We start from the raw sequence: 12,500 nt of genomic DNA on the forward strand, positions 1-12,500 counted from the left end.
AATTGGGGCACCTATAAAAAGCTCATCAGCATCACGTTAAAACACTGCACCCTACGGATTTATTTTATCTTCTGCGAGATACTAAAGCAATAAATATCCGTTAGAGGCTCGAGGTAGGGATGGCAGGTCGGTCCTTGCCAAGATTCTTGGGCAGAATGTGCCCTACAATACTAGCGGCATTTTTATATTTATTTTAGAAGCAGGTCTTCTGAAAGCTATTAAACTTCTATGCTGGCCCTTTTGTTTTTGTGGTTTTAATTTGAATTTCCTTTCATAATTCATATTATATCAAATAATAACGGCGTCAATGACCAGGATGCTGGAAAACCAACAATCAGTCAATCAATCTGCGAGATTCCTCACATCCTGAATATTAATGTTCCATTTTCCATTACATCTTGAACTCATTACCTTCCAAATTATTGTCTTTTTACCAAGTTTTCGTCATAATCTTACATCTTCAAAATGTTCTGAACCACCATAAAACTTATGAACACTTCATTACTTGATTATTATTCCCCATATTTCTTATCCATCCAATCATTCTTGTGCTACACACTGCGCTGGCATTTCTTGTCAGTACCACTAATCTTTATCTTTAATTAGCATTCAACATTGTATATATATATATATATATATATATATATATATATATATATATATATATATATATATATATATATATATATATATATAACTTCATCCTTCAACTAAAGATGTAATTGCAACGCCTTCGAAGTAAGAAGTAAAACGAAAAATATAGTCAGCAGTTATTTCATCTCAGGTATAAATAATTAACGAACAATTCTTGCTAATAGAAAGAATGTAAATATACAAACAATAAGTACTGGAAACCTTAAGAGTTCATTCCATCTGGCCAATCTGTGATACGTTTCGATAAAAATCAGACAACCACCATTAACGGCTGAAGACGCCCGACCCATGATTTGTCTTCCCGGATAGACCCTCCTAAATTGCGAAACATCACCACTAAGTGGTGGAGCATCGTCACTCCCCAGTCACAGAATTAGAACGTGTACTCTTTCTGCTATTGGCTTTCGCTTTTTCCTTGTATCGGGAATCACACACTTGACAATTTATTCTAGTTGCCTTTCCTTTCCCCCATTTATTAACAATTTATGAGTCCTCCAGGAAGTAAAGAAAAAAAAAAAACTTTCCCGGAATATTTGTACTTCATTTACCTTCTTGCTTCCTCCTGTTTTCTCTTCCCCTCCATCGACATTCTGGCAACGGGTCGATGAGAGTGGATGCTTCTTCCGGAGCCAGGAAGAGCAATCACCAAACTGCAGCAAAGGCAGTTACACTTCTACAATGATAAGTGTTCTAATTACGTAAGTTTTGGCGGGCAACTTCAGAAGGTATTTCGTTTCCAATTCAATAAGTCCCACCAAGGCTTCAGATTAATTGGTTCGTCGTTCTACCGTAAGCGAGAAATCAAGTTTTAGTTGTTGGGAAGTCACCACTTGTATCACATTACCTTCATATCTATTCTTCCGATGGCGAAGAAAATCATAGATTGCAATGCTGATAATCCATATTACACTAATACAAAATTGGGTAAATAATAAATAGAAAAATATGACGGTCTAATTAGTTTATAAGATATCGATTAAAAGTGATATATAGTCCCTGGAATACTTTTAAGAATATAGATTAATAAAAAATTTTTTTTAGAAATAGTCGGTTCCTACCAAGGCCGATACATACTGGCTCTGACGAACTTGGAGGAAGATTGAAGAGTTTACACACATAAGCGTTTGTGTACATGCATCAATATATATATATATTAAAAAAAAAAAAAAAAAAAAAAAAAAAAAAAAAAAAAAAAACGGAGTTCAGTGGGATATTGTTAAGACTGCAAGAGTTATGGATCAGCTGTCATTCATTACAAAATTCTTTAATAACAGAGACAGGAGGAAATGGTATACAGACTGACCATCAGTTTCCAAGGCCACCCCGGCCCCCATCATTCCAAGCTAGGACGAGGCAATGGCTGCTGATGACCCAGTAGGAAGACCTATAGGCTCCCTTAAATCCCTTAAGGATGGTGAGGTTGTAGACACTAGAAGATACTATCGAGCTTGAGCGGGACTCGAACCTTAGTCCGGTAAATCATCAGGCAGGGACGTTTTCAATAGGCCATCACAACCCCTAATATTGGCCTATTGTCATGATATCGATATTCTCTGCTTAGCTGAGTCATATAATGGAAAAAATTATTTCATATGACAAATATTTGCAATAATAATGTAAGTGTAGATTTACTCCTTAAGATTTTCTAATTGTTCCCATTTCCAATAAGCTATATTCTAAAATCCTTTTGGTGTCTGAATCTTCGGTTCATTCGCTACTTATTTAGCTGAATGAGAAAATCTATATTTGTCAAGGAACCAATGTATCACGTAGTTCAATGGAAAAATCTGATTTCACAAACTTCAACCTGCACAGCAGTCTACCTAGCAATGCCAGTTTAAGGAAGGCTGTCATATTTGCAACAGGATCTTTGACCGAACCTTTTTGCATCTTTTGACTTATTAGTTCACTGGTTTTTCATTTATTTTAGTTTTTATATCGATTACAACCATTTCATTGTTAATCTTACTTCTATAAGTATAAGTATACTTCCACCGTTTCAGTCTTTTTTCCTTTAGACATACTCATATGAGCATCGGGTAAAAGGAAATAGAGTAGTCATACTTTAGTGAGGGAGAGTATGTGTGATGGTGTACTTATCTTTCTAAATATTTAGCCGTCAATTTTGACAGATCGAGTAACCCCTTATGTATGCTATGTTTATATTTATATATATATATATATATATATATATATATATATATATATATATATATAATATATATATATATATATGAAAATAAGGAGAATATCTAATCTCCCTGAAATTCTAATAAATGTCTCAACATTCTGCACCTCAACTCTGAAGTAGCTCTAAATCTGATTATTTCTATCATCTTTGGTACTCATCTAAGCGAAATATTGTGTGGGTGATATATGTAATACTTCTCAATCGAGTGACTCAACAGCAAAATTACTGTACTGCTAACTAAACAAAATCAGGTAAAGCGCTTTACTTATATTTTTTTTTCGAAGTCAAAGGTGACCCAATCAATCATCATCAAAAAGGGTAAGTTCGACTTGTATAGATGACTAATTCCTGAATGGTTGTACTGGTATAAATTCCAGGACCCTCTGCATACCAATAATTATTCCTTCACCAATAAAAGCCGAGGGTAACAGATCAAATAAGAACTGATGAGAGCCTATTGATAGAGGGGAAGGTAGCTTAACCCTAACAACATTCAATGGACCTTTCAAATCAATGTAATATTTAAGGGATGAAGCTAACAACATCAAAATCTTTCTGTTCCAGTTTGCAATTTTATATTCAATAACCTATCTAAGCTAGGTGAAAATAACAATTCCTCATTCATTAATAGTCAATAAATGATAAATTTCCATAGAATACGTTGAAAATGTTTATACATAACGCGCTAGATATTTACTGCAACCTTGTAATATACGTGTAACGGTCATGACGCCATGTTGTTCAACCCAATAAAAGGGTAACATTACAAAGTTACATACAGGATAAAAGATCTGATATCTATAAACAATAATGACAATCAATAAGAAAATATCTCCCCCCATCTCTCTCTCTCTCTCTCTCTCTCTCTCTCTCTCTCTCTCTCTCTCTCTCTCTTCCTCTTAAAATATAAAAAAAATCACGCAGAGGTATGTATGTGCAAATGTGTACATCCATAATATTACTGAAGGAGTTGTATTATAAAACTTGCATATGCATAAATGTTAAGGATGAACTATCAGGAATAACAATACCTACTTACATTTTTGTTGCATGCTTATAAACAACAGTTGTCATTTTTTTCTTTAAATTACTATCTTACAGCTTGACCGAACCTAATAAGACTCTCTAATGAAAAATAAGAACACTGAGGAACTGAGGTAGAAGTTGAAACTCAAGCACTAACTCTGTTCCTGAGAAGCTCCCTGGGCAGGCTGCATACCTTACTTTACGGGGAGTTTTCTATAATTTCCCGACTTGCAAGCTGACTTTTGGGAGCTACGACTTATAGTCTAAGAGGGCCCCCGCCCCCTCCGAGACAATCTCTTGCCAATCAACAGCGAATGAACAGACTGAGTTGAATTACTCTACAAAGTGATTGATTACTGATTCCTAGCATATTCACCCAGCAGGAGTAAATCGAATGAAATGTGATTATTATCATTATTGCTGATGTTATAGTTGTCCTGAAATCGATCTTTACTTGTACGGTATAGCATAAAAATATATGATAGAAAAAATTGTACCATAATTCATAAAAACTAAGTGTGTTTGTTAACCTTGCTAATTTGTCTGATATATTTCCTCTGGATAATTTTCATACTTGTCCTTCAAAAGGCATATCTTCTGCGCCATAACTGTACATTTCTTTTACAATTGAAAAATCGAAGAGAATAACTGAGAAAAGTAAAATAAATTAATTTCCATAAAGTCAGTCATACCAATTTATCATGGTTTCAAAAGGTCAATTAATATGCACAGAATATTCGAAAAATATGGGATTCTTATTGGTGATTTAGACTTGAATGAAATAAATATCGCCTCTTCATGTGCGAAGAGGTGTGTATGTATTTAGGGAATGAAAGGGAAGTATACTATCGTAGCTAATATCAAATGTTTCTGTTGTTAGTAATAACGTCAATTATATTTATCTCAAGCTTAGAAGTATCCTATCATTTATATGCAAGTGTTTTACTTTATATTTAAAATAGATCGTAGTCTATTCAGCTTTTTTTAGTTTAATATTTCATTTATTGGTGATGCAACATGAACAATTATTTTTAGCGTACAGACCCCGCGTTATTCACCTGAACCAAATTGTTACACTCACACATACGAGAAAGATTGTCTTTAAATTACAATGTAATACACTATACCCCAAAAAGTTTTCCTTAAATATTTAAGTGAAACTTGGAACTTTAATGAAAACTCAATACTGACCCCAAGCATGTATGTAACAAGCAAATTCCAGCTCTATTATCATTACATTGTTATGTTATATATTTTTTTCCGCCAATGTCAACATTATTGAAAAAACTGTTGAATAAACATGCAATAATCAGTCTTATGTGACCCCTCAGGTGCCTATAAATATCTGCGTCCTTAAATAAACTTAGTTGTTCGGAAGCTGTCTTTGTATTATCTTCTTTCGCTCCCATAACATTGGTGACCAATGTGGGGCCTCAAACATCCAGCACAACTCCAGGGTCAACACTTCGTGTGCCATATCCTCCGACTATGACCATCCATCTGTCCATGCTAAAACATCAAGGTACCCAACCTTTACCACAAGATGCATTTGCCATGTTTCAGTGTACGGAGTTCATCTCCGCATCAAGTAGCAGAGCCGACTATATTCTCGATGTGACTCCGACTGACTTTGCAACCAAAGGGACAATTCCATAGAATAGGATGCTCTCAAATCATTCCTCCTGGAGCAGTACTCACTGCCACCAGCCACCCATATAGCCAGGATTTTTCAGCTCTCTTAACAAGCATTGTGGGATTAAAAGGTGTCAATGGCCCTCAGCCTACTGCAGACTGATCTCCTCGTGAAGTGAGCAAGGGCACAACATTTGCCCGACCCGTTGTGAGCCACCTTTCCCATGAAGGACTTGATGACCAGAGTTGACACCCTTATGGACAGCCACTTCCTCACCGTCAAAAACTCCATCAACAACTTTACTCGTGACAAAGGGAACAACCATACAACATCGACTGACGTGGAGGTGAATGCTGTAGTACATTGACACCTACCTCGTGACATGCCTGGGCATCAACGAAGCCACCAACCCCACAGCTATACCACTCCACACCCGTTCCCACAACAGCAACTGCATGACACCCCTCACCCTCAGTTGTGCTACTACCACACAAGATTTTGGGTTGCTCCTAAGAAATATGTTACTGGATGTCAGCGATCAAACACGAGTGCAGGTCATTGCCTGTGGTGGTGACCTCCCCAATTAACTAATCTCTCTTTTTGCATAATTCAGGATCTAATGTGCACTTTCTGGTAGATACTGGTGCCTGCTGTTCCCTTCTGCCACGATCCCTCTACGGGCACAGCTCTGTCATTCCAATACTGCTGATGTCCCCCTGGTGGCCATCAACGGATCTGTTTTCCCCACCCATAGTTACGAGACCCGGACACTAGTTGTTTCGAGCACCCAGTACCAATGGAATTCCATCATCGCTGACGTTACATTACCTCTCCTCGGTGCAGATTTCCTCACCCATTTCCACCTCCTGGTTGACGTTGCACATCACGTTTAGTCAATGTCAGCTCTTACTTGTACATACCTTTATCACCAGCTCCCTGCCACATCACTCTCCACATCAGCGTCAGTGGGCACCACTGACGCTTACACCCACCTCATCATTTTATATCCTGACATCTTCCACCCAGAGCTAGGCCAGATGCCCATGGTTCCCACCAAGCTCAGTATCTATCACCAAATCAAGATGATGGGGGCTCCAGCATTTTCAGGATTCAGTCATTTAGCAGATGCAAAATATACATTCACTGGAATGCAAGAAATTGGCTTTTATCTAAAGGCCTCAAAGACCATGGTCATCACCACTGTACATCATACTGGAGAAAGATGTATCCCTACTATGCTCTTGTGGGGATTTCAGGCATCTTAACATGTAGATGAAATCAGACTGCTACCCGCTCCTCAACATTGCTGTCATCGCCACCTTCCTTCGTGGTATTCATGTACTTTCAAGCCTCGACCTCCTGAAGACATCCCCAAGACTGCAATGACCACCTCGTGTACCATATATCCTTTCAACTACTTTTGCTTTGTCACTCGAAATACATAAACCACATTCAACAACTCTTGGATGACATCTTAAGGGACCTCGCCTTCTGCCTACATTATGTATGAGTCAAACTAATATTATTCTCCCTCCAAAGAGGACTACCTAGGTCATCTACGCATAGTCCTTGATCGACTCCAGCAAAAAGACCTTGTAATCAGGTATAAGAAAAGTACCTTTGCTGCCAAGGAAGTGCTATTTTTGGGACAGCGCATCACTCTTGAGGGCGTTTATCTTCTTCCTAAGAAGGTATCAGCACTACTGAAGTTCTTCATGCCCTCGACTCTCAAAGCACTGAAGGAGTTCTTGGGTATGGTAAACAACTATCAGTGATTCTTGCCAGCCATCACCAACATTCTCACTCCCCTCTATGAGACTCTCTTAAGAGGTACCCAAAACACCGATAGTGGGACCCTCTTCAACAGACGGCCTTTTTCACAATGCCACTAATGTTGCTGTAGAGGCAGTACTCGAGCAAATTAGTAATGCCTTCTTTGGTAGAGAATCTTCCTTGGCAGAATAAAGCTACTTTACCTTCAACAGCAAACTAATGGCAGTTTATTTGGCTGTCCGTCACTTCCGCCACTTCTTAGAGGCCCCGTTCTTCATCATTTGCACTGACCACATATCCCTTGGGCACGCCTTCACTCGACAGTCCAATGCCTGGTCTGTCTATTAATGCTGAGATCTCTCTACCATTTCTGAACACATCTGTATCATTCAAAACATCCCTGGTAAACTGAATCCGATTTCTGACACTCTTTCCAGATATATGTTGCCTGCATTACACCTGACAATGTATTACCAGACCTTGGAAGAACCCCAACGAAAGTATCCAAAGTATTAAATCTGTAAAACATATTGCACGTCCTTCTGTTGGGTAGACGTCACCTTTGATGACTATAACACCACCCTCTTCTGAGACGTTAAGTACTGGTGGTCCATGCTTGTGGGTACAAGCCTCCATGTGCTTACAGGTGTGTTTCAATTGACCCATGCCCTCTCAAACCCATTGAACTAATCTACTGCATTTCAACAGAAGTTGAAGTCTATACGGTATGGCATTACTAAAGAGGCCAAGTATTAAGTCCATGCTTATATTTCATGTGAGATTTCAAAAGTGGATCGATACATGAATTGGGGTAATATGGGCACTTTATATCAAACACAGCATCGTTTTGCACACATTCACGTTGGCTCCCAACCCATGTCACGAGGACAGGGCTACCTCTTTCACTTCTCAATTGAGGGCATCACTAGGGCATCTTCTACACATCACCTTACAAGATTACCTCAAACAACCATGCAGCCAACGTAATGGTAGAACGTTTCTATTATACCCTCAAAGCAGCATTGATGTCCCACTCCAACGAATTAAGTTTGTTTTCACAACTTCCCTGGGTCCTCCTTGGAATAAGGATCACTCCCAAGAACACTAAGGATATCTCAGCACCTGAAATGGTATATGGAAACCCGCTGGTTTTCCTTGCACAACTACAGTATTCTCCCTAGGCAACACCTCCTAGGGTCTCCAGCACCTACGTCACACTGCAATTCATGTGCAGGAAGCAATGCACATAAAAATAAAGGATGCCTTATTTACATTTTTTTTCTATACTGCAACCGTCATCGGACTCCATGTCAAATCGTTAAAGGAAACATGCTAAAGCCAATTCATATTTTTATTCAATTGTTATATTATTAATTTCATGTCTATGTTTACTTTATCAAGAAAAAAAACTTGTATGTAAACATACAAATGTCACCCTTATGTGACCCCTGGAGGACCTATAAATACAAAAAGGATTAATGTTAATGACATATATACAACTTCTCTTGCTAGATTAAGGTTAAGCTCTCATAACCTTGCTATTGAAACAGGTAGGTGGAACAAAAGAGGTCGAGTTCGCCTCCCAATAGAGGAGGGACTATGCTCTTGTGGCGAGCTACAAACAGAGTTACATGTGGTACAGTCGTGCCCGATTATGCATAATACACGAACTAATTATAACATAAATTCATTTCATCAGATCCTTGCTAAAGATGTACAAATCACTGTGAAAATTGCTCACTCAATCTTGAACGGTTACCCATAGATATATTTTCTTTAGTTTAATATTATTTCTAATTTTATGTTAAAGGGATTTTTAGCAAATATGTTTAATGATTTTAATTGTTATATATGTTAAGGAACTATTATAAATCCTGTAATTTCATGGACTACATTGTGTATAAATAATGTAAATATCCCGAAATGCATAATAGATTCATGTTTACAGGTAATTATGTTCATTGTAATTTTATTGTAGGATTTGTGGTCAATAAAAATCTATCTATCTATCTATCTATCTCTGAATAAGGTTAGTTGCTTGGGATCTATCTTCCTCATTCTCCGTCACGTCCAAAAAAGAGCATACAGAGGGAAATTTTTGCTTGCACACTAATACAATGTTCATATACGGATTGGAAATTTCATGCATGTATTCTGAGTTACTCATAAACGGAGGCAGTATAGTGTGTTTATATATATGCATATAAACTGTACATGATAAATGACTATATTATTATTATTATCACTAGCCAAGCTACAACCCTAGTTGGAAAAGCAAGATGCTATAAGCCCAAGGGCTCCAACAGGGAAAAATAGCCCAGTGAGGAAAGGAAATAAGGAAATAAATAAATGATGAGAATAAATTAACAATATATATATGGTATTTATAGACTATGAGAAAGCATTTTATTTTGTCAATACTTCAGGAGTAATGAGAGTCATTCAAAGACAAGGAATAGATGAATCTCAGGTTAGAACACTTGAAGATATCTATACGGTAAGTACAGCAATCCTAAATCTATGAATTGAGAAAGGAGTTAGACATGGAGACCTCATTTCTCATAAATTATTCATAGCATACCTAAAATAAGATTATAAGAATTTAGATTGGGAAAATGTAGGATTTGACATTAAAGGGGAATACCTTAAAGACTTCAGATTTGCAGATTACAGGTCTGTTTAGTGAATCATGTGAGGAATTACAGAGGATGGTGATCTGGGGGCAAAAATAAACCACAGAATACAAGCAGGATGGAAGAATTGGAAAAAAAAAAGCGTGGAGTACTATGCGACAGGAAAATAGGGTTGAAAGCTAAAGTACACAGGACAGTTGTGAGACCGGCAATGATGTATGAAGCAGAGACGTCGGCAATAAAGAAGACAGAAGAGAAGAAACTGGATGTGGCAGAGATGAGAATATTGAGATGGATGTGTGGGGTATCAAGAAGAGATAAGATACGGAAATGAGGTAATTAGGGGTACCACAGGAGTTAGAGAGCTATCAGATAAGATCCAAGAAAGTAGACTGAGGTGATGTCATGAGAAGAGATGAACAGTATATTGGGAAGAGAGTGATGGAAATAGAGGTACAGCGAACGAGAAGGAAAGGGAGACCAAAGCGAAGGTGGATGGACTGTATCAAGGATGACCTTTGATCAAAGGGATTAACCGGTGATGAAGTGTGGGACAGAGGTAGATGGAGAACGCTGGCCAGAAACATTGACCCCACATAGAAGTGGAAAAGATGCAGACAAAGAAGAAGAAGAAAATGTGAGGAATTGCCAAAGAGGATAGACGATTTGAATAGAGGAAGCATAAAAGTAGGACTGAAAATGAATGTGATATGTTCAATAAAATGCAAAGACAACCAATAACGGTAATGGACGAAGCTCTATGGAGTAACAATGATTATACGAATTCAGGACATGCAATAAGTGTTTCCCCAGGATATGAGACCGAAATTAAAATAAGGATAACCTTGGGATGGAGAGCTTTTGGTATCCAAATGAGATTATGAAAAGTAAAATGACACTTTCTAAAAAGAAAACTTATGCATTAGACATTTGGAGCCTTACTAAAGTATTAGAACATAAGCTAGTTACAACTCGAAGAGCTATGGAAAGAATAATGGTGGAATCAACACTAAAAGACAGTAATAGCGCAACATGGATACGAGCACAAACTAAATTAGAGGATATTCTAACGACAAATAAGAAAAAGAAATGGACAGGGGTGGGACATAAAATGACAATGACAGATAATAGATGGACATTAAAAATAACAAGTTGGGTACCTAGAAATTGCAAAAAAAAAAAAAAGAAGAAGAAGAAGAAGAACAAGAAGAAGACGATGGATTGACAAACTAAAATAATTTGCTGCTAAAACGGGCATAAACAGACGCGAGAGGAAGGACATGTCTGAGGCCTTTGTTCTGCAATGGACTACTAACGGCTGATGGTGATAATGATGATATATATATATATATATATATATATATATATATATATATATATATATATATATATATATATATATATATATATACACACAACAACAACAAATGCAGCCGTTTCTAGTCTAGTGCAGGACAAAGGCCTCAAACATGTCCTTAATCATGTCTGGGGCTTATCCATTTTCATCACCACGCTCACAGCAAACCAACCTAGTATAGGTGGCCCTGACTGTCTTGCCGATCATGGCGAAACTCAATCCTTTTCATTGCGTTAAGGTGTCCACACTCAGAAAGGTTTATATATATATATACTGTATATATAGATATATATATATATATATATATATATATATATATATATATATATATATATACATATATTAAAAGGCATTAGGTTATTAATAATTAAATTTTGCATATACAGTTAATTAAAATTCCGTATTATAAATTACACCACTCTGACGGAATATTATCATGTCTCCAAAAAGAATTTTTTTTTTTTTTTTTTTTTTACATGGCAGAGTGCTTTGTTTCCATCCCCTTCCACATTTTATTTTCAATGTTTTCAACTTCTTGCTTTGCTGCTATTTCTCGTGACATACCTGCATACCAGCATCCAGGTCGGGCCAGCATACTTTTAAACTCAGGTGGTACACTGAAAAACCGTGTGAGGTGGTACACTGAAAAACCGTATCAAAATTACAAGAAAGGTTATCCATGCCATTTCCTTCCCCCATTCCGATGAATTGATTCTCCACGATAACCTCAGTAGATAGACTCAATTTCTTTTGATATAATACTTTAAAAGCACATTACATGTAACGGAAGCGCTTCGTGATTTGTTACCCTTTAAAACATACTTTTCCCTAAATCAAAAGTCCGGTACGGTAACACTACAATTCCGGTGCAATTTTGAGTTGCATAGCAATTTAATTAACATTCTATGTTTTCTGCATTTTATAGCCAGGAGTAATATTTCATTTACAAAGCAGTGAATACGTAAAAGATGTAATGTTTACCACTGCATAAACAAAAAAAAACAACAATTTACCCGAAAAATTCAACACAAAAATTGTAAGAGAATACAATCATATATATTTACGACGAAAAAAAAAATGTGGATGAAATTTCCTCTCCACTCAGTACTGGCATCAAGCTATAGCAAGCAGAACAACCTTTAAATAGCAACCTGCTCCCTATTTACTTCCTCAAGATTGGTAGAGGCCCTTGGTAAAACAACCGTTTATCAAACTACACAGTCCATATTTTAG

The 12,500-nt window shown here is 37.1% G+C and overlaps 1 protein-coding gene across 1 annotated transcript in view; it reads right to left on the minus strand.

The window, feature by feature from the left end:
* Positions 1 to 12,500, minus strand: part of LOC137646944 (uncharacterized) — a 274,499-nt gene that overhangs the window by 910 nt on the left and 261,089 nt on the right. The gene's annotated exons all lie outside the window — the stretch shown is intronic.

This window comes from Palaemon carinicauda, chromosome 9 (assembly GCF_036898095.1).
Source record: "Palaemon carinicauda isolate YSFRI2023 chromosome 9, ASM3689809v2, whole genome shotgun sequence".
NCBI lineage: Eukaryota > Metazoa > Arthropoda > Malacostraca > Decapoda > Palaemonidae > Palaemon > Palaemon carinicauda.